Below are 26,629 nucleotides of genomic sequence, written 5' to 3'. Positions count from 1 at the left end.
CTCTGTCTTTGTGGTTTAGTTTCTTTGAGACCAGGTAGTAGCGTGCTAAAAAAAGTCCCTTAGTTGGTTCCAAGTAAAAATTGAGTTGTAAGGGAGCTCAATGAACCATATAGCAGCCTCTCCCATTAGTGAGAGAGGAAACACTCTAAGCCCCATTACATCCAAGTCCAAGTCAAGCCTCCCTACACAACTACATGGGCATGTGGATCCTCATAAGGTAGCCCTGGAAACAAACCTTTGGCAGTAAGCATTTGCATCAGGATACTAGTTACCACAAAAGTGTGGCCTGGTGGTAAAGGAGGCAAGACAAGTGGCCTATCGGAGTCTGCTATGTTGTCATAGCCTCTGTAGTATTCTTGGGGCCGTGGAGCGGGATTTTGTACCCTCAGTTGGTGTTCGCCCGGATAATCGGATAACAACTGACCATGAACATCAACCTGAGCTGGGATGTTCTGGTTTGGATCATTATCATTAGTTCCCATGTTTCGATTCATGTTGTGTAGTGTACGCTCTAATTCGTGATCGTAGGGAAACAAGGGTTCTCTTCCTCTTTGTGTATTTAGCATACAAGGAGGATGGTTCTGCATGAATCAAAAACCAATAAAACAAAGTAAAATCAAGAAAATATCAACTAAACTATAAGTTTAAGTTAATCTAAAAACTACTTTCCCCGGCAGCGACACCAAAATTTGATACGCTCAAACGTACTTCGCAAATAAGAAGTAAAGCGGTCGTGTCAAGTAAATAACCCAACTAATAAGGTTGGGATCGTTCCCACGAGGAAAATAGTTTAGACTTAACTTCAATCTTTTATTACTATTGTTCAGCAATTACTTCTTTGGAAAGCAAAAATTATAAAAGGGGGGGTTTCTATTTCTAAATAAATGAAAATAACTAGCGAAATTAAGGAGACAACTCACAGCTTCGAATGTTGGATTTTAATCAATAAATCAAAGTAACTAGGGTTTACGTGTTCCCCACAGGTTCATAACTTGATAATTCTAACTATAACAATTCTTTCATAGTATCTTGCATGCAAAGTGATAAGTTATGTATTTCTAAATCTTTGGTCCGGCATCTAGAAAATTTCACTCCGCACCTTGGTCCAGCTATGTGTGTTGCTTTACTAACCCTTATCTTTACCTCATATTAAGCATCGTATTTGATATTTGACTAATTTATTACCTCGTACCAATCAATACTAGCCTATTATATAGTATACACTAAATCTATGTTGATAATTCTTTTCCTATTATCTACCTCCTTGGTCCGGCAAGTAGCATTGAGGCAAGTTCTAACGTTGGCTATCCGTTAAAAAGACTTCTAAGCGAAAGAATTATCAATACATGCAAGACACTATTCTAGAATTGTTATTTTAGTCAGGGTTTACCTCATTATTTGCCAATGGTTCCCACAACCCTAGTTATGGAGTTAAGTTACCCATTGTCATAATCACAATATTCAAATATATGGTATAAGAATTCATGTACTTACTTCAATGAGAAAGAGTAAAATCTGAAAGTTTGCTTGATTAATCAACTAAAATCACGAAGAATCAATTACAAGTATCTCAAAATATTCAAGAGTCTCACAAAAGGTCTAAAAAAAAATCAAGAGTCTAACAAATAGTCTAAAAATAATCCAGGGTCTAACCTCAAAAATGAGGTTTTTCGAACTATTTATATTAAAAGTAAAACCTAATTAAATAAGGACTCTATTTGCTAGAAATCTGTCAAAATGCGGCGACGGACCTCGCGACGGATCATCGTGGTCACGACGGACCGTCATGGAATCCATCATCCCATACTTGTGCAATTTCTTCTACTGCTCTCTTCATTACCCTCGACGGCAGATATGACGGATCGTTACAGGCACAATAGTCCGTCGAGGGTCTCCGTTCCAAAACACTTAAACTCTTGGATTTTGGGTATTGAGACTACTTGTCTAAACTTCATGACGAACCAACAGGACGGGCCTTCATGGCTACGACGGTCCGTCACGCACTCCGTAACCCCACACTTGTTCAGACTTCCTCATCTTCCTTCAGCAGTTGCACTACGATGCCACCTACGGACCGTCACGAGCATGACGAACCGTCACGAGCATGACGGACCGTCAGAAACTCCGTAAGTGGTATCTTATGCATTTCTTCGCTCAAAAACCTCCGCATTCATCTTTGGACAGATTTCCTGCAAATAAGGAGAAATTTATACAAAAATTAGCACAAAAAGGCTTTTGGACACACTAAATTTAAGGAAAAAGTACTAATAATACCGTGAAACCACGGTATATTTACTCATATTATGTCTGAGTCGAATGTAGAACTAGGATTGTTCATTTTTAGTTTCCAGAAGAATCAATCTTATAATGGAAAGGTAGTAGCTTAGCGCCTATGAGTCGATTTATTTATTACCTTAAGGCAAGAGAGATGGTTCTCTCAGAATGTGCATTGACTATAGATAGTTGAACAAGGTCACAATCAAAAAATAGTATCCCATCCGTAGGATTGATGACTTGTTTAACCAACATCAATGTGCTAGCCATTTCTCAAAGATAGACCTTATATCGGGTTATCATCAACTCAGAGTCAGAGATAGTGACATTCCGAAAACAGCCTTCAGAACTTGGTATAGTCATTATGAATTTGTAGTTATTTCATTTGGACTAACTAATGCTCCTGCAGCTTTAATGTATTTTATGAACAGAGTTTTCAAACAGTACTTGGACTTGTTCGTTATCATCTTTATTGATAATATCCTTATTTACTCTAGGATTGACGAAGAACATGAAAGTCGTTTGAGAATTGTTTTACAGACTCTCAAGGATCGCCAGTTATTCCCTAAGTTTAGTAAAAGTGAGTTCTTGTTGCAATCTGTTGCTTTTCTTAGTCACATTGTTTCTAGCGAAGGGATCTGAGTAGATTCACAAAAGATAGAAGCAGTGAAAAAGTGGCCCAGACCTACATTTGCTACAAATATCAGAAGTTTCTTAGGTCTAGCGGGTTATTATAGAAGGTTCGTGGAAGTATTCTCCTGCATAGCCTTACCATTGACTAGGTTGACTCAGAAGATGGTCAATTTTCAATTGTCAGATGATTGTGAGAAAAGTTTTGCAGAGTTGAAAACAAGATTGACTACAGCTCCTGTCTTGACTCTACCAGAGGGTTCAAATGGCTATGTGATCTATTATGATGCATCCAGATTTAGCCTAGGTTGTGTGTTGATGCAACGAAGTAAGGTGATAGCTTATTCCTCTAGACAACTTAACGTTCATGAGAAGAACTATCCAACTCATGACCTCGAGCTTGTAGTAGTGGTGTTTGCACTCAAGATCTGGAGACACTACTTGTATGGTTTTCACGTAGATGTGTTTCCCAACCATAAGAGCCTTCAGTATGTGTTCACCCAGAAAGAGTTGAATCTTCGCCAGAGGAGATGGATAGAGTTCCTTAAGGATTATGATATGAGTGTGCATTACCAGTCGGGTAAGGCTAATGTAGTAGAATATGGTCTTAGTAGATTATCTATGGGTAGTGTAGCCCATGTTGAGGACGAAAGGAAGGAGCTACTGAAGGATGTTCACAGGCTTGCTCGTTTGGGAGCTCACCTTATGAGCATATCTGACAATGGTGTAACAGTTCAGAATGGGGAAGAATCGTCTTTGGTAGTGGAGGTTAAGGAAAAGCAAGAGAGTGATCCAATCTTACTTTAACTTAAGGGTGCAGTCCATAATCACAGAGTGAAGGTTTTATCCCAAGGAGGAGATGGTGTACTTCGCTACCAGGGAAGATTGTGTGCTCCTGATGTGGGCGAGTTAAGACAGCAAATTCTTGCAGAAGCCCATAACTCTAAGTATTCTATTCATCCAGCTTCCACTAAAGTATACCGCGATCTGTGGGAAGTCTATTGGTTGAATGACATGAAGAGGGATACAACAGATTTTGTGAGTAAGTGCCCCAATTTCCAGCAAGTCAAGGTAGAACATCATAAACCAGGGGGTATGACTCAAGAGATCGATATTCCTACTTGGAAGTGGGATGTGATCAATATGGACTTCATAACATGATTACCGCGTACTCGCAACATGAGTCCATTTGGGTGATAGTTGATAGGATGACTAAGTCTTCTCGCTTCTTGGCGGTCAAGACTACATATTCGACAGAAGACTATGCAAGGCTTTACAGTAATGAGATTGTGAGGTTGCATGGGGTTCTTTTGTGTATAATCTCAGATAGAGGTCCTCAGTTTACCTCTCATTTTTTGAAGTCATTTCAGAAAGGTCTTGATACTCAAGTTAACCTTAGTACAACATTTCATCCACAGACGGATGGGTAGGCAGAGCATACCATTCAGACCTTAGAGGATATGTTAAGAGCTTGTGTGATCGATTTCAATGGTAGTCGGGATGATCACCCTTCTCTTATTGAGTTTTCCTACAATAATAGCTACCATTCCAACATTCAGATGGCCCCTTATGAGGCTTTATATGGGCGTAGATGTAGATCTCCTGTTGGTTGGTTTGATGCTTTGTTAAGGCCAGATTCAGTCCTTTATGCTATGGAGAAAGTGCAACTCATTAGAGATAGACTTAAGACAGCCCAAAGTCGTTAGAAATCTTATACAGATGTAAGGAGAAGGGATCTAGAGTTCCAAGTTGATTATTTTGTTTTTCTGAAGGTATCACCTATAAAACGGGTGATGAGATTTGGAAAGAAAGGGAAGCACAATCCTAGATATGTAGGCCCTTACAAGATCTTGAAAAGGGTTGGCAAGGTGGCATATGAGTTAGAGTTGCCAGCAGAATTAGCAGCAGTACATCCGGTCTTCCACATCTCACTCTTGAAGAAGTGTGTGGGTGATCCAGCCTCTATAGTGCCATTGGAGAGTGTGGCGGTGAAAGATAGTCTTTCTTATGAGGATGTACCAGTTGAGATTCTTGACTGTTAGGTCACAAAATTGAGAAACAAAGAATTCGCTTCAGTCAAGGTTTTGTGGAGAAATCATTCCGTAGAGGGAACTACTTGGGAAGCAGAAGCAGCCATGAAAGCCAAGTATCCTCACCTCTTTCGTTCCGATTCCACTCCATCTTGAGGTAATAGTTCCTCTTTAGTTTTCCAGTCATTCATGCATAAATTCAGTCTTAAAATCATGTTCCCTCAGTTTGTGCTTGCGTTTTCAGCGTATTTACATGAACTCTGAACTCAATTCAGTTAGAAATTCAATTCTCAGTGCTTAGTAGTATTGTTTACAGGTTTCTCTAGTTTAGCTAGTTTAGTCTTCATTCGAGGACAAATGTTCCCAAGGGGGAGATAATGTTACACCCCGTAGCCAAAACAGACCAAAAATTAGTTTTTCAGAAAAATCTGCAGGTGCTACCACTGGCCGAATCGACGAAACGTAGCCTGAACCACGGTACGTTCTGCACAACCGTCGATGGGATCAGAAACTCCCAAATATTTCAGCCTAGAAAAATTGGTTAAGTCTTAAACCACGGACGGATTTATGGTCCGTAGGTCAGACGAAGGTCCGTAGTCCGCAACCATCGATGGAGAACCCCTTTCACCCACTCTCTGACAAGAGCTACGGATGACCAGCACGGTCCGTAGGGGAAAAATTTGCAGACTGTTTAGGGGAAATGCAGTTGGGTCAACTTCAAAAGGTCATAGCTCTTAGCACAAAATAAATTAGGTGTCCCATTACCTACCCACAGATACATAATTGAATTATCTTTCCATAGCCACCAATTGTGCTATACTCAAACCTTCGACTAAAATGTTATGTCCATTTTAGTAAATGCTTGACGAACAGGCCCTGACGAAGGACCGCCAGTCCTGGCCATTTTTTAGTCCGACAACAACCTTTGCAGGGATTTTTTGGACCTTTTCCACTCCGTTTACACCCTAAGTTACGTTGTTTTGACATTAAATCATCAGATTTTAATTAGTTTAAGCCTAGAAACATAATTAAAACATATTCAAGTCAAATCATTAAATCAAAACTTAGAAAATTAGAAGCAAGAGAGGAGAAAAAGCTCAAGAACCCTAGTTCAAGAACGCCACAAGCTCCAGCAGTTCCAGCCCCAAAACATAAATATTTTTCTATGGAATTCATCACGAGGTCCTTTCACCCATTGGGTCCCTAGTTTTCAGTCAAATTCTTAATTCTCTTATCATGATTAAACCTAGGGTTTCATGAACTTCATGAATTCATTAAATGTATGTTCCAAATCAGATTATCATGTTATTACTCAGATTATCGCATGAATTTCAAAACCTATGTATTTCTTTAGTTCTTGTATTACACATTCTATGTCAGATATTTCAGTTACTTCATATATGCATGCCTCAGTTATGAATGCATAATTACAAGATTAATTATTACCTTCTTAGTTTGGATGATTAGGTTTGAGCTATCCAGTATTCACTGAAAACTCAGTCATATTCAGTTAATAACATAATTCATGGGAGTAGCATAATACCGAGTTGGACTAGGGTTCAACGTACCCAATAGTCCTAGAACTACTAGTCAAGTAGTCTGTAAGTCCCCTCTATGGGCAATCAATTTAGTAATCATGTCATCATGCCTTTATACCTCTGGTAGGGTGTATTGGTCCTCTCGATGGGGCGTATACATCGGACTCCACATTTAGCTCATGTTGTTTTATTATCGATTATTAATAGGTCTCGTAGATTAGTCAGACTCTCTGCATTGACCAGTTATCAATATATTCAGTATTTAGCTTCAGCATATTATAAATTAGTCATTGCATTCAGTGAGCTCAGAATAGAGTTTATCATGTAAGATTATTATACTTGCTTTTATGCTTGTCCAGTTATGTTTTATTTAAGCTTTACTCTATCCTACATGCTCAGTACCTTTCAAGTACTGACGCATACGTGTGCTACATCTTCTTGTGATGTAGGTTCAGGTTCTCAGCATTCAGATCACGCATAGATCGATTTCCGATCTCCAGTTCAGCAGATTCAGTGGTGTGTCCTCATTCTCCGAGGACAACAGTCATGAGTGTAATTTCAGTCTTTAGTCATTTAGTTTCAATTTTGCAAGATTTAGCTGGGTGCTTGTCCCAATATTTCTAGTCTAGTTTAGAGACTTATTTTAGACATGGTTAGATTTAGCTTAGTATTGAGTTAATATTTCCTTTGTATTACACTCATTGTTTTCAAATATCTCAGTTATAGAATATGGGTATTCCCCAGAGCCCTACAAACAGAGATTTTCTTGGGGGGCGGTTGCTGGTGCGACGCCCCGCCCTCTTTCCCAGGTAAACCCCGACTTTTGTCCTTTGTTTACAATCTCAAAACCCTCTAAGCTTCTATGGTTTTTTCCCAAGACACTTAGGATCATTAGTAATCTTAATATATGATATATTCAAGCTGAAATCACACCCAAAAACATGTTAAACCTCAAGAAACTTCAACTAAATAGCCCACATAATTTCAACGAAACTTTCAACAATTTTCTTCAGATTCTCAATTTCTTAACAATCTAATACTTAAATCCGCTGAACTGAAACATGGTTGGTGTGTAACTAAACCAACACTATGTGATCTCACATACATTTTATATAGCATCCCCGAAGAAAGCAACAAGCTAAACGCGATGATCTTGATGAATTTTGAATGTTCTTCTCCTTTGTCCTCTTCTTTTCTCTTCTCTTAAAACAATAACTTGTTTTTTTTTCTAAAAGCGTAAATTGAATAAGATTAGATTAGACCTAATTAATTACCCAAAAATGAAACAAAATAATTTTGTAAGAAAAAGACAAATTTGCCCTTCCTAAATTGGGATAGGACTAATCCAACAACCCAATTTTCGAAAGGCATAACTCACTCATACAAACTCGGACTCAAGCAAACTTGGCGGCGTTGGAAAGAAAATTCCAAGTTCTTTCCAACTATTTCTGGAACTACACCTAAATTATCCTGGGATAGGATTTACGATCGTTTGAAATTGGGCAAAACTCACTTTTAACTTACTTAAAAGTTTCCAGATTTTCTTATTCTTTCCAAATACAAGTATTTTCATATTTTAAACTTTTTTCTAGTTCTTCATAGTTGCAAGAGGTTACACTAGTGTTTCTTGCAGGATCGGATGAGTATTATAGTAACACTATCACAATCAAGGATGACAACAATTGAACTCCTGTTAATCAACAAAACTCAATTAATCAAGGAAATGAGTAAATCAACCTATAAAGGCAAGTATCCAACAACCATGGAAGACAACAAAACTCCAACTTACAAGAAAGCCAGCATCCAAGAAAGACAAAGAAATCCATTGAACATGTCCACAAAAATAAGGAAGAATATCATAAACATGTTCATCAATCAAGGCAAAGAGATCAAAACGGAAAGAAATCAAATCACATTACATCAAGATGGAAAGTCATGATGTGATGTACGAGACACTAAAGGAAAACAAATATTGCATTTACGATTGAAAGAAATATATGTCGTATATCTATAGAATCACTGAGATTCCAGAATCAATCAAGAAAATCATCATTAATTAGAGATTCCATAAATCAATCTTATATATTCAAGATATGTCTTGATCTCTAAAATCGATTAGATTCCACAATCAATTAAGCAGATCTGATCAATCAGATATTCTAGAGATCAATCGAATATATTCGAGATTGCAGAATATATAAAGATTGTATAAAAAATCAATTAAGAAAGGAAAGCGATAACATGCATCAATCAAAGGATACTTTCAAGACAACAAGATAAATTAACATCCAAGACTAAAAGGAAGAAATCAAAATCAAGGGATGCATACAAGTTGACGAGATCAACCAAAGATCAAGACCACAAGAAGATCATCATACAAAGGAAAAAATTGATTTGCTCATGCACATATCTGATATGGACATGAATCAACAAATCAATCAAAATAAAATCAAGGACTTAATCAAAGATTCTTGATTCAAACTCCTTCGGTTTCCATAAAATAGGAAAGTCCTTCAAAGCAATATAAACCTCTCGTAGCCATGGTTGTGAAGTATGCACTTCACTTACTTCACATGAATTTATATTGTAATCTTCTTTTATTTTCATAAAACTCTGTACACCCTTGAGTGAACAATTGTAAAGAAAAGAGAAAGAAAGATCTAAGTGTAGGTCATACAGTTAGAGGTTGTGTCAAAGAAGAAGGTCTTATTTGCATATCAGACGGGCTTTTAATCGTAAATATTATGTAACACCCAAGTTCTCAACAACCTTTTAAGGAAACCCTTGGAACCCAAGGGGACTCGACTAGGAACCACATTGGTGATCCGAAACAGTATAAAAAGACCTCTATATTATTTACTTATAACAAGTTATTATTACTTTTTATCTGTTTTACTAATGTGCAGGTGAATCGACTGACCAGAGTAGGAAGTCGGCTAAATGGAATTTTATTATTACTGTTTATCTGTATTACTAACGTGCATGTGAGTCGACTGGCTAGAGTAGTAAGTTGAATTAAGGGAATTTTGATTCACCCCTTCTCTCTCTTGACTTTCAATTAATAACAAAGCAGGTCTCACTACTTCAATATTTAGCCATACGTGAGCAAAGATCCAATTGCACACTATCAAGGTCCTGGCGCGTTACTTCAAGACGGACATTCCTCAAACCGACCACCATAATTTAATGGACATCATTTCTCTCAATGGAAATACATATTTAGAATCTTTGTATCTTCAAATGATCATCAAGCATGGATAGTAATCAAGAAGGTCCTGAAGCCTATTCCACGATTGACTGAAAAAGATGAAACTAAAAAAGACATTTGATCCTGAATAATTTGATATCACTAAAGAACAACAAGAGGTAATTCAATATAAGGCAAGAGCTATAAATTTGTTATATTGTGCAAAAGAAATGTGGGACAAACTAGATGTGACTTATGAAGGGACCACTAAAGTAAATGGATCAGTTCACTTATAAATGAATATGAGTTATTCAAAATGGACGAAGATGAAAATGTTAAATCCATGTTTTTGAGATTCATTAAAATTGTCTACAAACTCAAATTACTTGTAATAGTGTATTCAAATGTACTACTACTCAAAAAACTCGTTATAATACAATGTCCCTAAGTGATGATACAATGTCTTACGCGCGCTGCCAGAACTATCCTATACTTTGCCTTCATATAGTTAGTCGTAACTAAGTGAATCCACTAGTCTATGCTAACAATCACTAAGGAATCATCTAAAATGTATGATCCTTTCTACCCATGATGGATACATGGTTTATGGAGACATGAATCATGTGAACTCAAACTCGTCCCCATTTTGGTCTCAACATTACTCCCAAAATAATCATCTCATATGTTTAGAAATATAAAATTTTTTGTGGATTGAGATTATTACTTAAAATCTTTCTCTAAATAGAGATGGTACTCAAACTGCTCAAAACTCTTTTGGAAATCTCAGTTTCCTCTCATCTTAAATGTGAAAACATTTACTCTTTGAAATACTAAATTCCCATATATCATTTTAAAGAAAATGACATGTACTCTTACTATTTACTAAATTCAAAGCTTAAGTTCTAAAACAAATTTAAAACATTTGGAAAGGACTTCTTAAAATATGGTTAATGCTGAATTATGGACGTGAACAACTCGATGAAAGATTTTCAATAACCATAAATAGAACTCAATACTTGGAACTCAAAAACATCAATGATACTACTCATTTCAAGAATGCTCAACTCAGAGGGTTCATGCATAATTATGATCATGAACTGCTTGACTCAAGGACTCAAAGATACTTCTCATCTTAAGACTATTCGACTTATAGGGTTCATGCAAGATTATGTGGATGAACAATTCAACTCAAGGACTTCATGGGTAACATGTAATAGTATCATGGTTAGAATTATAATCTCAAAGGTGATTAAGAACTTTATACTCAAGACTTGGAACTTTAAGATACTCCTCTCAATGATATTCAATTTATGGGGTCCATGCGGAATTTATGGGTATGAACGACTCGATTTAAAGGTCTACATAACTACATGGAACTCATATGTACGATTCTTATCATTCTCTTACTTACTTCCTCAAAACTTTGTTGAAACCAATAGCAGATCTTAATGAATTCACAAGTACACTCAAAGGCTTTCTTAAACTCCACTCTTAAATCTCTCTTGAATGTGAATTATGAATTCAAGATATAAGGTTCATGATATGAAGGATCTCGTCATGAAAAATTAGGCTCATGAATACATTCTCATATTCACTTGATCGAGTGTTGAAAAATGTCACTATTAGTTGTAGAAGACTCCTTGAAAAGACTTTAAGGGACTTTCTCAAAAATGTTTGAAAGAACTCTCACAATTTGACTCTCAACTCTACCTTGAATTTGATTTACGAATTCAAGGTTGTGATTTGTGATAGGAAAGATCTCAGGATATTATGAGTGTTTTTAGATAGTTAAACATGAGAAATAGTTGAAAAACATTGTCTGGGGAGAAAGTCCGCGACGCGGAGATGAATAAAAATGTTTGGTTAAAATAATTTCTGAAATTGTGGAATCTGTGAACTACATGTCTGCGTCGCGGACCTAGTACCTAATCCTTGTCTCACTTTTTCTTCCTCGTTTTCTAACCCGAATTTGCCTAAAGTTGATTCAATACATGAATCAAGAATATATAAAACACAACTCTAAAATTGACTCGATTTCCTCAAGAACTCAACAATCTAATCTTAACTCAAGAACGAAAGCCAATTTCAAGAACATAATTCAAGAACATTAAACCTTCATCTTTCTAAAACGAATATAACGATAAAATTAACATGATTGGAATGTGGGTGAAAAAATCCAACACTATGGAATCTTACATACCTCTTAGGGATCAAACCCATGGAAAAAATCTCCAACAATTCTCAAGAATCTCGACGAACGCCTTGATCATTTCCTTTTTTCTCCTCTTTTCTCTTCTCTTCTCTTATTGAACTCTAAACTAAAAACTTAGGAGTATATAAGGATTATAAAACTGAACCTAATCAGATTATTACCCCTAAAATATTAAAAAATAAATTAAATCTTACTGGGTTTGGAAAATATTGCAATACCCCTTACGATTTTCGGGTAGCTTTCCTTAACTGAAATCATTGACTTCAAAAGAGCACACATCACTCATTCAAACTCCAAACTTAGCAAATTTGACGGTGTTGGTAAGATCAAAGACCTTTCATTGAGTACCTGGTAACCCACCTAAGTCATTCTGTACTAAAAGTTATGGCCGTTTGAATTTGACCCAAAACTTAAAGGAACTTAGTAATGACTCGAATGAGATCTCTTTTAGTTCTTATTTTAACTCAAGGTGCTACATCTAGGGACCCTAACACGCAAGAAATTTTAATTTTCCTCGTTAAAATCCTAATCACTACATAGGATGGTTTGAATCTCAATTCAAAAAAAATCTGGGGTGTAACACTTTAAGCTTCAAAAAGAGAATTCAAATGCAGGATAACTCAACTCTCTCAAACTAAACTTTCTCAAACTAAAATGAGAATGTTTTAGAAATAAACATTTAACATAGCAAAAATGGCAATTCAAGTCTATACTTAATCCAATAACAGGATAACAACAAATAAACTAACTTCTATGAAGCCTTGAACATCTTAGATGGACGCCGGCACAATATCCACGACATCCTAATGAACTAAATATAAAGCAAATAAAAGGGGTCTTCCGAGAGAAAGGAGGCTCACCAACTGACTCTGTGTGCTCAACTGGATCAACCAGCCCATGGTATTGATCCTGGTTACCTGTATTTGCATCATAAAATAATGTAGGCCAAATCAAGTTAGTACATTGAATGTACGAACATTCGAGGGGAAAATTAAACATTAAATAAGCTTGAACTGAATTCTGAAAGAAACACTTACCTTAGCTTTGCTCAACTCATGAATACTCAATTTAATGCCGAAATAAACAATAATAAAAATGCATTTTTATAGAAATCCTTTAAGAAGTAAGAACAACTCATTATACATGTATAAATAAAGCAGTATACCATTGTGGGAGTTTCACTAACTGAAAACCATCACTATGAGCTATGTGATGATACAACATCTCGCCCACGCTGCCAAAACTACCTTATCATTTGTCGGGATGTAGAACGCCTCAACTAAGTGGATCACACTAGTGTATGCTAAAAATACTAAAGAACCATCTAAAAAGTATGACTCAGCTGGAGGGTCACCCCAACCCTCCTGGAACAAGGGGGACATATGCCGCATCCATCCTCGTGCTAGTATTGCCCCACGGAAAATTGATGAATGTTTCCTATAATTTTCTTACCTTAGTTCGATTAATTTTGATTCTATTTCTCAATATCTCTTTAGATTCAGGTACCCAAAGCATAAATACAAGAATCTAACTCAAATAAACTCTAAAAGACGACGTTAAACTCTCAAGAACTTCTCAATCACAAACCGAATTCAAGAATGAAAGAAATTCAAGAAGATCCATCAAAAATAATCAAATTTATAATCTTTTTAGGATGAATTCACACTGAAACAAACATGTTTGGCACGTGGGTTAATGAAGCCAACATTATGAAAGTCTCACATACCCACGTAGGATCAAATCCTTGACGAAATCCACAATCAATTACTTACGAAGATGACGGATCTTGACTTTCCTCTTCTCTTCTCTCTAAAGCCCTAACGCTTGAAAAAAGAACCAATTCAGTTTTGACCCTAATTGATTCACTGAAAATTGAAATAGATTAATTGGGTATGGAAAAGACCATAATACCCTTCCAAAATCCGGTTTAGATTTTCCTTATCTAAATAGTCCGACTTTAAATGGGCATATCTCTTTCATACAATCTCAAAATTAAGCAAACTTAGTGGCCTTGGAAATATAATTTGAAGATCTTTCCTAGGTATGTTGTATCATACCTAAATTATCATGATCTAGGACTCATGGTAGTTTGAAGCTGACCCAAAAACTCAAACTTAACATAACTTAAAAAAAATTTCCAGATTTTTCATTCCCGAAATCGACTAAATGGTTGGACGCCTACATTTAAACCAACTCACCATATACTAGTATGTTAGTGTACCGCTCAGAAAGTAAATAATGTATTTCCAAAAATGGTTCTTTCTAATTCTAGCTCTTTCACCTCGAATGAGATCACTCTAAGCAGACTAAAAGTGTGACATCTAACATCTTGCTCAAACACCCAAAAAGAAAAAATGTATATACAATATGCCAACTTAAAATAAAATCCAAGAAAAGTATAAGTACCTTAATTTGGAACTTTTCTAGATTCCAAGAGATGTGGGTATCTCTTCTTCATATCCTCGGCAGCATCCCAAGTAGCTTCCTCAATAAACTTTTTTCCCCACAAAACTTTAAGTTATTCTACATCTTTCAAGACTTTCAGTTTCTCCATAGCTTGATGAATTATGTTTGGTCCTATCAACCCAGCTTCACCAATCTCGAACCATCCAGTTTGATATCTACATCTTCTCTCATAGAGAACTTCATAAGGAGCCATTTGAATGCTAAAAATGGTAATTGTTGTTATAAGCAAACTCAAAGAGAGGTAGGTGATCATCCCAATCACCTTTGAAATAAATCACACAAGCCCTCAACATATCTTCTAAAGTCTTAATAATGCGCGCTGCTTGGACATGTGTCTGGGATGAAAAGCAGTACTTAGGTTCACCTTTAAACCTGAGCCTTTTTGAAAAGATTTTCAAAATTGTGGCGTAAATTGTGTCCTTCTATCTAGTATAATCGAAACACTAATCTATCAAGTCTTTCTACCTATTGAATGTATAACTTGGCATAATCCTCTAGTGAATGGATAGTCTTTACCGACAAAAAGTGGGCTGATTTTTTCATTATATCAATAATCACCCAAATTGAATAATGTCGCCTGCGAGATCGTGGCAAATCAGTAATGAAGTCCATAGTTATTATAATCTACCACTTCCATAAAGGAATCTCTATATTCTCAGTCATACCACCGGGCCTTTGATTCTCTACCTTAACTTTTTGGCAATTCGAACACTTAGCAACAAACTCTATGATACCTTTTATACTGCTCCACTAATAAGCTTCTCTCAAGTTACGATGCATCTTTGTAGACCCCGGATGAATGGAATATCTAAATCTATGATCTTTATCCATGATCCTTTCTAGGATTTCATCCACCCTTGTTATACACAAACTACCTTGATACCTCAGTACATCATCATCGCGCCACCCTTAGCGAGGTGTTACAAATAAGAAGCTAGATTTCTTCAAGTTCATGTCTACATTATTCATCATTGCTTAGGGATTTAATCAAGGTATGTAGGGAGTTCATCGATGAGTTCCATTCACCCATTGAGTCCCCAATGTTTCTTCAAATTCTCCAATTAAATTTTCCAAAATTTGATTAGATTTTCACTCAATTCCTGATGGATTCTATTTGGATGGATTCAAGTGTTTTATTATGATCTTATTTTGATGTTTTGGACTTAACTATATGATTTCAAACCATTCCATGTGAACTAATGCATTAATATATTAATTTTGACTATGAATCCTAATTAACATGAATTTATGAACAAGCTTTGAAAGATGAAAGATGAATTTATGAAGAAGCTTGAAGCTATGAATATGCTTTATGAAATTATTCATTTTTTATGAAGAAATGTTTATGACTCAAGTAAGCTTATATATAATAGGACAAAAACATAAACAGATCCCTAAATTTTTTTGGGGTTTCCCCCCATGTATCTCAACTATGTCATTTTCCTATTGAATTCTTGAACCACCCATAATTTGTTCCTTTCAAACATTGTAGGCTTATGTGGCACAAAACTTCCCCAAATATTTTTTGTTGATTGTGTGCATAAGATCCACCTTTCCCACATGGAAATTGTGACGAATAAGACTTCACTCCATTTACACATCAACGCCATATAATCAATTCCCAAACCTAAACAACTAAAGCCCGTTCATTTTCCCACCAAAACACTTTTGACCTGAAGTGCATTGGTTCCAGACGAGAAAACCCTATAAATTGGTCTTATTTTAGTAATATGTCTGCTATTTACAACTGAAATTCTCATATTTTGAAGTCATTTTGCAACAAAGGAACCTACGACCAGGGATGGATTGCGTCCATGAGGTCTTCATGTCCATAACGACCCCACATTGACACAGCCCATTTGTAGTTGAAGAAGGATAAATCGATGAACAAGATAACTTCGACATTGGAACTTGATGATTGAAATTATAGATGGCTTCTTTCTCCGCGTTGCAACCGAAAAAATCTTCACGGTGCCTTTTACTCGACCTGCCACCACATAACAAAAACAAATACTAGTAAAATTTGATCAACCGTAAATAAGTGAAATCATTGATTTTTCAGTTCTTCTTATAAGAAAAACAAATCAATGCGAACATACACACATATAACGAAAATGGAAGGAATTAAACATCAATGAAGCAAAATGAACGGAATTTAAGCCAAAAAAAAAAAGAAAACAAGAGATTATGACTGATGTTTTGAGTTGAATCGATATAGATTTTTACTACATGTATTCATGGAAATTCAGATTGATGTATTTGAAATTTTTTATTGTATACATACATATATCTGAAAGAAATCTTTGATTTATGAGACTAACATTATTATCTTCCGAAATCTATTTTTTGCAATTTGCCATTTGGCACTAACTTCAATAGAAGATAATAATGTAAGTCTCATAAAACAAAGATTTCTCACACATATATGCATATATATAATAAAATAATTCATAAACATCGATCTCATTTTCCATGCATAGGTGTAGTAAACATCCATATAGACTAAAGTCCAAACATCAGTCAAAATCTCTTTTTTTTCCCCGTTTTTCGGCTTAAATTTTGTTCATTTTGCTTCATTGATGTTTAATTCCTTCCATTTTCGTTACATATGTGTATGTTCATGTTGATTTTTTTTGGTATAGGAAGATTTGAAAAATGGACGATTTTCACTTGTTTAAGGTTGATCTAATTATACTAGTATTTTTTTGTTATGTGGTGGCAGGTCGAGTAAAAGGCACCATGAATATTTTTCATCTATAACACGGAGAAAGAAGCCATCTAGGATTTTAAGAATCCAAGTTGATTCAGATGAAGAAATTGGTACTAGTGAAGGAAAAGTTTTTTTTATTTTCGGGTTATGATGCCTAATGGAATAACCTTAGAGTTGTAAGTACCTGGACCACCTAGTGAAATGCATGTTGGGGATTTTGTTATTCTAGTGAGGTGAGAATAACAAAATCTCGGGCAAAGAACATATTCAACTAAGCCTAGAAGACAAATTAATTGGACTAGAAAGGATTTGCAATTTGTTGATGCTTTTGAGAATAGGATAACGAAGATGATGGATTCTGGAATCTTTTCTACATCCTGTAGCATCATTTTGATTAATAGTTTGTTTTTACAGGACGTAGAAAAGATTCCAAAAATTGAATTCATGCTTGATGTTGTCTATGATCATCATTCTGTTAATGATCCCCTATGGGAAGACCAATTGAATTATGTAATGGAACCCGATGAAAATCCGGAGGAACTAGTCATGAAAGACAAGGAAGTTGATAGCCTAGTTATGGAAGACCTAATGGAACATGAGGAACCACCTTCTGTTATTTCAACATAAGTTCAAGAATTCACTAATCCACAAATATCCTTTGGTGGGTTCAAGTATTCTTAAACTCAAATTATATAAATTGGGAATGGTTCGCTCAATATAATTAAAAGCTCTATTGAACAACAAATGAAGAATAACACCACCAGGTAGTTCATTTAGCCCAAACTAAACTGATTAGTTTAAGCCGATTGAACATTGAATACATGAATTCTCGAGGTGAAAGTAGAATAGATGACACTATCCACTTGTATGTGGCACAAGCATTCTCGAGCTTCTTCCACTCTTTGTACAACCAATATGGTATAAATGAGCACAATCAAGTTTTACAAGCTCTTACCTATCAAAATAATTTTAAGACACATGACCCAAAAAAAAGAAGTTTGGAATCAAACTTAAGTAAGCTTAGAAATGTAAGAAGGCGGGCATTATGATTTTAGTGTCCTGTGCCAAGGATATGCAACAATGCTCCTTGTTATTAGGACAAGTTGTATTGTCTACCTTGTACTTATGTAGACTAATGCTTAAAGAAATATCTCTTGATGTGGTTTTAGCATAAGACATAATCAAATTTGATAGATTTAAAATATGGTCTAAAAGATTTTATTTTATAAAAAACATTATTTAATATTAAGGTGTTTCTATTAAAAAAGTGGTCTCATATTAATTGATGCATAACTAAGTTAAAAACAAGTCACTTCCCCCTTCACTACAAAAGGTCAACATCTCCAATTAGTTTGAATGACCATCTATAGTTACTTTTACCAATATTTTATTAGAGTTGATAAATAGAGTTAAGTTAATAAATTTTCTTGTAACTTGTTGGAGGGAAGTCAACCATATTTTAGTAAGAAACTCACTTTTTTTCTCTACACTTGCATATCCAACACATTATCTGGATAATATGGTTGTAGTATTTCTCTTAGAACCAAATCAACCCTCAAGAAAATGAATGAATTTAACTTAGCAAATTTTAAATAGCCTAGTGTCATAGACGTAGACTTCAATTAAGAATATCGTGTGGCACTTGACAACTTGCTCACAAATCATTCCTAATTTTGCAAGCTCAACTAAGTCCTTTTAACAGTAGACCGCTAAGAGAATATTGGATTTAAAAAAGACATAAGAGAATTCCTTAAGTAAGCTTTTATAGTTCAAGACTTGGAAAGATTTGTTTGATGGTTTTTACAAATGAATTCCCTTTTATTTATACTATCCATATAGGGGCTAATAGATAAATAGTAGTTTCCATACAATTCCCTACTTATTTACAAATAAGTCATCTTTCTAGAATATTCTACACAACTAAAAGATTCCAAAAACCTTTGATGCAAAATACATGGGATTCTAAGGTCATCCAAGTAATTCTCCATATATTTCTATAATATTCCACTAAGGACTTGTGTTCTTCCAATGTAAGTGATCCACATGGACAACATTGATCGACTTGGTGCCTAAGTGGTGTGATGACATGGTAAGTCATGTCTCCCCCAACTTATATTGCGATGATCAAGAGGCATTTTTTCATGAACTCTGAAATTCGGGCTTTAAATTTTCACAAGTCTTCATATCATTCCCATGTGGATTCTTCCGGTGATTGTCCCTTCTAGTGGATGAGGAACATGGTAGTGGTTTTTTTACCTTTTTTCTGCCTATATTGGTAGTCAATAAAAGCCTAAATTTCACGATAATGCAAGGTAGTGATGGAAATTGGTGCATGATCACTTGACTAACTTCGGTTGGGGTTATCCTTATCATCAATGTATGGTTTGAGCCCACTGCATGAACGATGGTATGATTTTGAGATGAGGTGGTAAATCTAACTTACATGAGATTTTCCTATCTTGGTAGCGATCCTAAACAGTCCCTCATACTTTCGTACCAAATTTTTAGTATACACCTCGTAGTTCCTTAAACTTCCTTAGGTTAAACATTACCAAAACTATGCCCCCAATTTTATGATATGAGGGACTACGCTTGCAGTTGTAAATCTTCTTTATCTTTATTGTTTCCTTGTTCAAGTAGGACATAGCAGTGTCAAGTAGCTCCTTTTATGTCCATATGGTAAGCCTTCAAATGCGGTCGTTAGTGATTGTGAAGTTTGTGGTTGCTCGCCCATGGCAAGTTATATGAGAACTTGACCATGTCTAATAGTATCTCCCAATATTTCTTACGTGAACTCAAAAAGTGCCTCAGGCAGTGCTCAAATATAGGATTGACCCACTCTATCTGTCCATCCATCTGTGCATGAAACTAGTGGAGAAGTTCAAATGTGTTCCAAGCATATCGAACAACTCTCTCCAAGAGTTCCTGTGAAATCTGGGTCTCATTCGCGGATGATTTCGTTGGGAAAACCTAATATTTTACCACGACCTTGAAGAATAATTTTGCACACTCTTTAGCAGTGAAACCTTCTTTGGTGGGCATGAAGCTAACATAATTCAAAAACCTTTCCACCACAACCATGATCGTCCTATATACGTTAGACTTTGGTAAGCAGATTATAATGCCCATAGTCATACTCTCCTAGAGGCACCCCACTATGGGTAGTTGTTCTAATAATTTTATACATTGTTGTTGCTCTATCTTATTTTATTGGTACACTAGACAAGTATGTATATAACAATCTATGTCTTCTCACATGCACGACCTATAGTGGATTGAATCGATCACTTCCCTTAAACGATGCTACCCAGGTGTCCCGCCCACGATGTGTTGTGGTTCTCCATTATAATATGCCACCTAATAGTTCCAAAAATGGGCACATAGTTCCTTCGTTTGACGGTGATTAATAGTCCATATTCCATCCATAGGTCTCTCATTTGCCTTAAGCAGCTAGATCTATAAGTCATTTTTCTTATGAATCATGTTGCATATCATCCTTAATAGTGTGTTCAATATCACAGAAGGTTGTGGTTATGAAAATAAGCTCAGAATTTCTACTCACAGTATTAGGTGTAACATTTTGCCCTTGCCTGGCTTGTACACTTACTCATAATCAAATTCGACTAAGAAATCTTACCACCTTACATGCTTTGGTATGAGTTTCTTCCGTGAATGGAAATAGCTAGTGGTTCATACCTTGCACTCATCCATCCAAAACCGATCTTGGCTAATGACGTTCCCTTAGAACTGTACTTCATGCTGGGAAAACTAATATCTCTTGCGCTTGATGTAATGGTTGTTCTCTCGTAGTACTTGGAAAACATTTTTCAAGTTATCGACATCTTCCTCTAAGATATTGTTATGGATGAATATTTCATTTAGGTATACCATTACAAAATGATCTAAGTATGGATGAAATATATTGTTCATTAGTTTTCAAAAGGTAGAAGATGTGTTGGCTAATCTGAAGGGCATCACCAATCACTCAAAATCTCCATATCTAGTGACATACATCGTCTTTGGCTCATTCCCTTCTCATATGTGAACTTGATGGTAGCCTCGTTGAAGGTCAACCTTGCTGAACTACTTGGAATGTCCAAGTTTCTTGAACAAGTCGGCAAAAAGTGGGATGAGGTATCTTTTCTTTATTTCACTTTGTTGAGAATGCGACAATCTATTCAGAAACATGACAACCTATATTTGTTCTTTCTAAACAGGATCGACACTCTATAGGGTGCTTCAGATGGAGGATGTGACCGGCTTCGAGCAACTCCTTCAACTTCTTCCTCAACTCCTAAATCTCTGTTGATCTATGTGATATAAAGAATGTGTGGGTGGTTTCTCTCTAGGCTCTAGTTCGATATTATTATCTACCTCGAACCTAGGAGATAAGTGCATTGGAAACTCTTTAAACATCACATCTTTGTTCTTTTCTAGAACCTTTTTCTATGTGTAATGGAAATGTCTCTTTAGTACCATTATCTTCACCTAAACTAACACTGGTGGCTATTTTCGTGCCCCATTTTTTAAAATTGGTTTATGCAAGGACATGACAACTCTTTTAGGATTAATAATGAATAAGAGTCGTCACCTAAAGAATTAAAGGCACGTTAGGACACTATTATATCCGAACTACAATAAAATTAATTAAAAGGGTTTGCAAAATCATAGATTGGGTAAGGGTTCATTATATCTTAAAAGAAAGGTGGTAAGAACCCTTCGAGGTCCATAAATGTGGGTTCCGATAGGATATTAAGAAATATATGAGGATTAAACATGAAAAATAGGGTCACTATAAAATATAGAATATAAAAAGTATATTTGGTATGGGTGAATAAATTAAGCATAAATCTGTTATTATATAATTAATATAAGCCTTGTTGAATAAGATATTTAGACATGCAAACTTTAATTTTAAAATAGGCAAATTAATGTATGTGAGTTAATAAAAAATGGCACATACCGAGCTAATGAAGCTACAAGAAAATACAAATCCAATCGACCAAACCAAGGTTGTCGAGTATCAAATACAAAAATAAGATGTTTGACATTTTAATAAAATAAGACTGAGAGATTGACCTGATCGCTTCTAATAAAATGTGTAAAATATTTGGATAGTATGAAATAAAAGGAAAAACTAAATATAAGTAAAATAAACATAAGGCGAAGAAAGGACATATCAACTAACCTGATTTCTTCCAAATAAAAATAATTAAAATATATCATGTGAATTGCAATCAACAACATATAAAGATAAAGTTGCTAGACAGAGAGCGAGAAAAAAATATGTCAAGGCTAAAATGGGGCCAATATGATCTTACTCCCTCTATTTCATTTTTTGTGATCAACTCTCTTAAATGACTTAAGAGAAGACAAAAATATGCTTTTTTAAAAACTTATTCAAGAGTACTAAGGAAAATGTGTATTTATAAAATCACGTGAAACTAAAATATAGATATATTCTTTTTATATTAAGATTGTATGGAAGTCTGTTGATAAGTTTACATAATAATAAATTTTTTCATATTTTTAAGATTTTTAAAGGATGATTTAAAATTAGAATAGAGGGAATAATGAGTTGTCATATTTTTGTAAAGCAATATGTGAGCTTCATACAAGAAGTTATGTTTTCATATTTCAAAAAATATACCTGATACGCCTTTTGGGGTGACAACAATTCAAATTTAGTTCGGTTTCTCGTGTTGACTTCTCCACTTGCCATGATTGAATTCCAAGGAACATCGTTACAGTAGTGTACGTGCAAGAATATCCAAAGGAGTGAGAGTATGTTTGTTCTTAGTACCTTAAAATAAAATACTAATGTAATAAAGGTACTATTAAACAAAGTAAATTTACAAGGACAATAGGGCAAGACAAGATAACAAAGTACATAATGAAGTAACTACCTTGAACATACCATAGATTATAATTCTAGAAAAGATAACAAACTAGTTAAGGAACATTCAAATAAGCACACAAACTTGATGAAAGAACTGAAGTTCATACTTTGTGCAGCCACAAGAACAACAAAAACTTTTAAGGTAGTATGTAAGAATATTATTGCATTTGAGAGTGTACGAGAGTGTTGTGCTTGTTTAAGCGTGTGGATAGAATATAAAGAGACTTATTTTTATAGTAAAATGTAGATAAGTACAAAACTAGAGAAAAGGAAACAAAATTATTCTATTCAATTAGACCCATATTGTAGGTATTTAATCAATGATATTATCATAACCATACGAGTTTAAAAAATTCAGTTTATCAAATATGATACTACGTCTAAATTTTTTTTTAAAAAAAAAGAAGAAGAAAATAATAGCGTGCATTAAAGCATGGATTTTACCATAAACCAAGGAATTCAAATAGTGCGATTTAAAAGTAAAATAGTCAATTGAAAATTAGAGATAACCATTGATGGATCTATCATAATAAATAAATCGAAGGAAAAAATCATGAATGATCTTCTAATTTTGAAGGAGCCATGTTAATACAGTCAAAGTCTTCAGTCCAAAATAACATGATTTAGAGACTACCATATTTAAAGGTCACATATGTATATTTACTTACCATAACTAGCAAAAGTTTTCCAAGAACAATAAAATCAAAGTTGTCTACACTAACTAAAAGATGAAAAGCTGGAGAATAAACAGAATCTATCAAGGAGAAGAATCATATCAAAGTTTATCAAGGATATGTAAATATTAAGGTGTATAAATCGATTAAGGAATAAAAAAGAAAAGAAGCATGAATCGTGGAGATACTAAGATTAATCAATTAATTATGCAAATAAATAAAATACGCATATTAAGACTTGCTACAATTGAATCAAGAAACCACAACTCAACAAGGGCTTAGTAATACTCATTTACAATAGGGGCAGATTGCTTTGAAACAAAAATAGGAACACACAAAGTAGAAAATGCACAAGTTTAGGAACTCAAAATCATAACATGCTACACAGATATTTCATGATCATTATTAGATTTCATTTAGTGTAAGAATGCAATCATAACTACTATACTATAAAATATAAGGCAATCTAATAAATATGTTTAATCTAAAAAATGAACCTGGACAAATCTGTGAAGATCCGACTTTAATAGCCCTAAAAAACATTAGGGCTTTGCCTGGTCTGACTGGTCGGAGCTTCGGAGAAATGATGTTGTCATTGTCATTGTTGTCGATCTCGTAGGAGGAAGGATGATGATTGGCTTGAAACGGATTTTCATGGAGGTTGTCTTGCCGGAATTTTCGGTCGAAACCAATGAGAATAAGAGAAGCAAGCGGATTGAGGTGCACGTGTGGCGCTTCGCAGGATAGCATGGAAGAGAAAAGAGGCAGGGAAAGAAAAAGCGGGGGAGAAGGGCGACTGGTTTAGGTGCTGAAGTGGCTGCTATTCACTAGTTGTTGGAGAAGATCCATAAGGAAAGTGAAGAAGGAGATCAGGGGCTCGCTTGGTGGGGTGGTTGTCCCCGCGAGTGAGGGTGGAGCAGGGGTTCTGTTGTTGGTCTTTGCCGACGATAGACGAAGTTGAGAGATACGGGAGTGGCGCCTGTCGCATGAGGAGAAAAATGAAAATTGGATTAGGGTGTTAGGATATTTTTATAGGAAAGTGGTAGAAGACGGAATCTTAGCTGTTGGATCAAAATGAGATGTGGGTTGAGATTTAAAAGAATGGAACAGACGGTTGGGATTAAAGATGAGATCTAGAGTTTTATATTGAGTTAATTTGTTTAAAATGAGATTAAATTTAGTAGAAAAGGCTACAAATTAAATAGATTGAATAAAAAGGGCTACAATTTAATTGATTTGGGGGAAGATTTAATAAAGGCAAAATGGTCAGATAGAACCTTATATTTGTATGAGTTTGTATTCTAAATCTTTTTACTCTATACTTTATCAATTGAACCTTTGAACTTCTTAAAACATAATATTTTGAACCCCTCTGACCATTGACCAAATCTATGTGAGATAAATATTGTTGAGTTGAAAAAATGTATGGATGTACGAATACATTTACTTCCAAGCGCGTAAATACTCTACATTTTATTTAATTTTTTTATTAAAAGAACTTATTTCTTCATTAATCCTCTCTCAAACCCACCCCAATTTCTCTTCTTCTCCAACACTCTTTCCACTCCTAACCCGAAACTTTCTTCTCTTCTTCAAAAACAAATCACACACCACATCCTTTCTTCTTCAAAATCACCCGCCACACACTCATATTTTCTTATTTTTCTTCTTTAACCCTCTGTCGTCTTTGCAAAAATCACCACCCACCCACACCGTCATTAATTTCTTTTTTTTTCAGCCCTCACTTTTCTAAATTCTTAGTTCTTTTTATTATAAAAGTTGAAATCATTTTTTGTGTTAGTTACAAACAAGATCCATTGCCCTCTGAACTGTCGTTTCCATGCTTACATGGTTGTCCCAAATAAAGGCTCTATCAAATTCTTGGTTACTCCCATTATCGTTTGGCTACTCATGCTACCATTCAGGCTATTTTGAGGATATTATTGGGTTCAACTCATTATTGTGACGTACTGATTCGACATTTAGGCTCGTACGCCTCATAATAGGACACCAGGTTCGTCTGTCTTACAATATGACGTTATGCTCATCCACCTTACAATGTGACATTTAGGCTCGTCCGCCTTATAATGGGACATCTATGTTCGTCGACCTTATAATACAACATTTAGGCTCATCCTCCTTATAATAAGACACCAAGCTCGTCAACCTCACCATATGACGTTAGGCTTGTGCACCTTACAATGCGACATTTAGGCTCTTCCGCCTTATTATAGGACATTAGGCTAGGCTCATCCGCCTTATAATAGGTTATTAGGCTTGTCTGCCTTATAATATAAAATTAGGCTCGTTTGCCTTATAAAACGACGTTTAGGCTTGTCCGTTTTACAATTGGATGCTTAGTCATTTTAGATTTTGCAGGCATGGTCATGTGTTCTTGCTACTCTATCATTGCTCTTCTCGCTACTCTAATCCTATCCATTCAAGATGATATCGTTCCCTTTCGAATATCTTATCACTTTTTTAATTTTTAGGAGCCTCGTCTGTACCTAAATCTAGAACTACACAGGACCTAATTTGTGTATAACCAGAGATATATAGGCGACTTAATACCAAAGTCTCGGTCGTACACTTTTTCAACCCTACATCGTTTCAATTAATCTCAATGATGTCTCTCGTCAATCGAACAAAATCGGCTACAAAGTCAACATTGGTTGCCCGACAATTCATTCTTCATTCCCAAGCAACCAAGGGTCAACTGTTGACACCCAAATTTTTTACCAACCTTTAGCCCTTTTTGGGAATGCTATTCGATTATATACATATTTTAAAATATATTTTTGAGTTTAGAATTTTAGTCGATTTTGTATAAAAATTATATATTTTAGTATGTTTACTTTATGAGTTATTGTAAATATTATTAAAATATTTCTAAAATTATTAATAAATTTCAATATAATTGTTTGATTCAAATTTTTTAATCTAAGTGATTTTTAATTATATATATAAAAAAATAATATATGTAGTATTTTAATTGGATACCAATTCCTT

General features: G+C 35.1%; 1 long non-coding RNA gene across 2 annotated transcripts; it reads right to left on the bottom strand.

The window, feature by feature from the left end:
- Window positions 1-1,575: 1,575 nt before the first annotated feature.
- On the bottom strand, window positions 1,576-24,594 carry LOC138348597 (uncharacterized). Of its 2 annotated transcripts, none has more exons than XR_011221357.1 (3): window positions 22,698-24,594; window positions 12,732-12,788; window positions 1,576-2,189 (listed from the first exon to the last, which is right to left on the bottom strand). It is a non-coding gene; the product is annotated as an uncharacterized lncRNA (long non-coding RNA). The 2 variants fall into 2 exon arrangements; XR_011221358.1 differs by lacking the exon at window positions 22,698-24,594 and adding an exon at window positions 14,278-16,399.
- Window positions 24,595-26,629: the final 2,035 nt, after the last annotated feature.

Source organism: Solanum lycopersicum, chromosome 5 (assembly GCF_036512215.1).
Source record: "Solanum lycopersicum chromosome 5, SLM_r2.1".
NCBI classification, from domain to species: Eukaryota; Viridiplantae; Streptophyta; class Magnoliopsida; order Solanales; family Solanaceae; genus Solanum; species Solanum lycopersicum.
The sequence above is the reverse complement of the archived record's forward strand: the minus strand, read 5'-3'. Positions and strand labels throughout refer to the sequence as shown.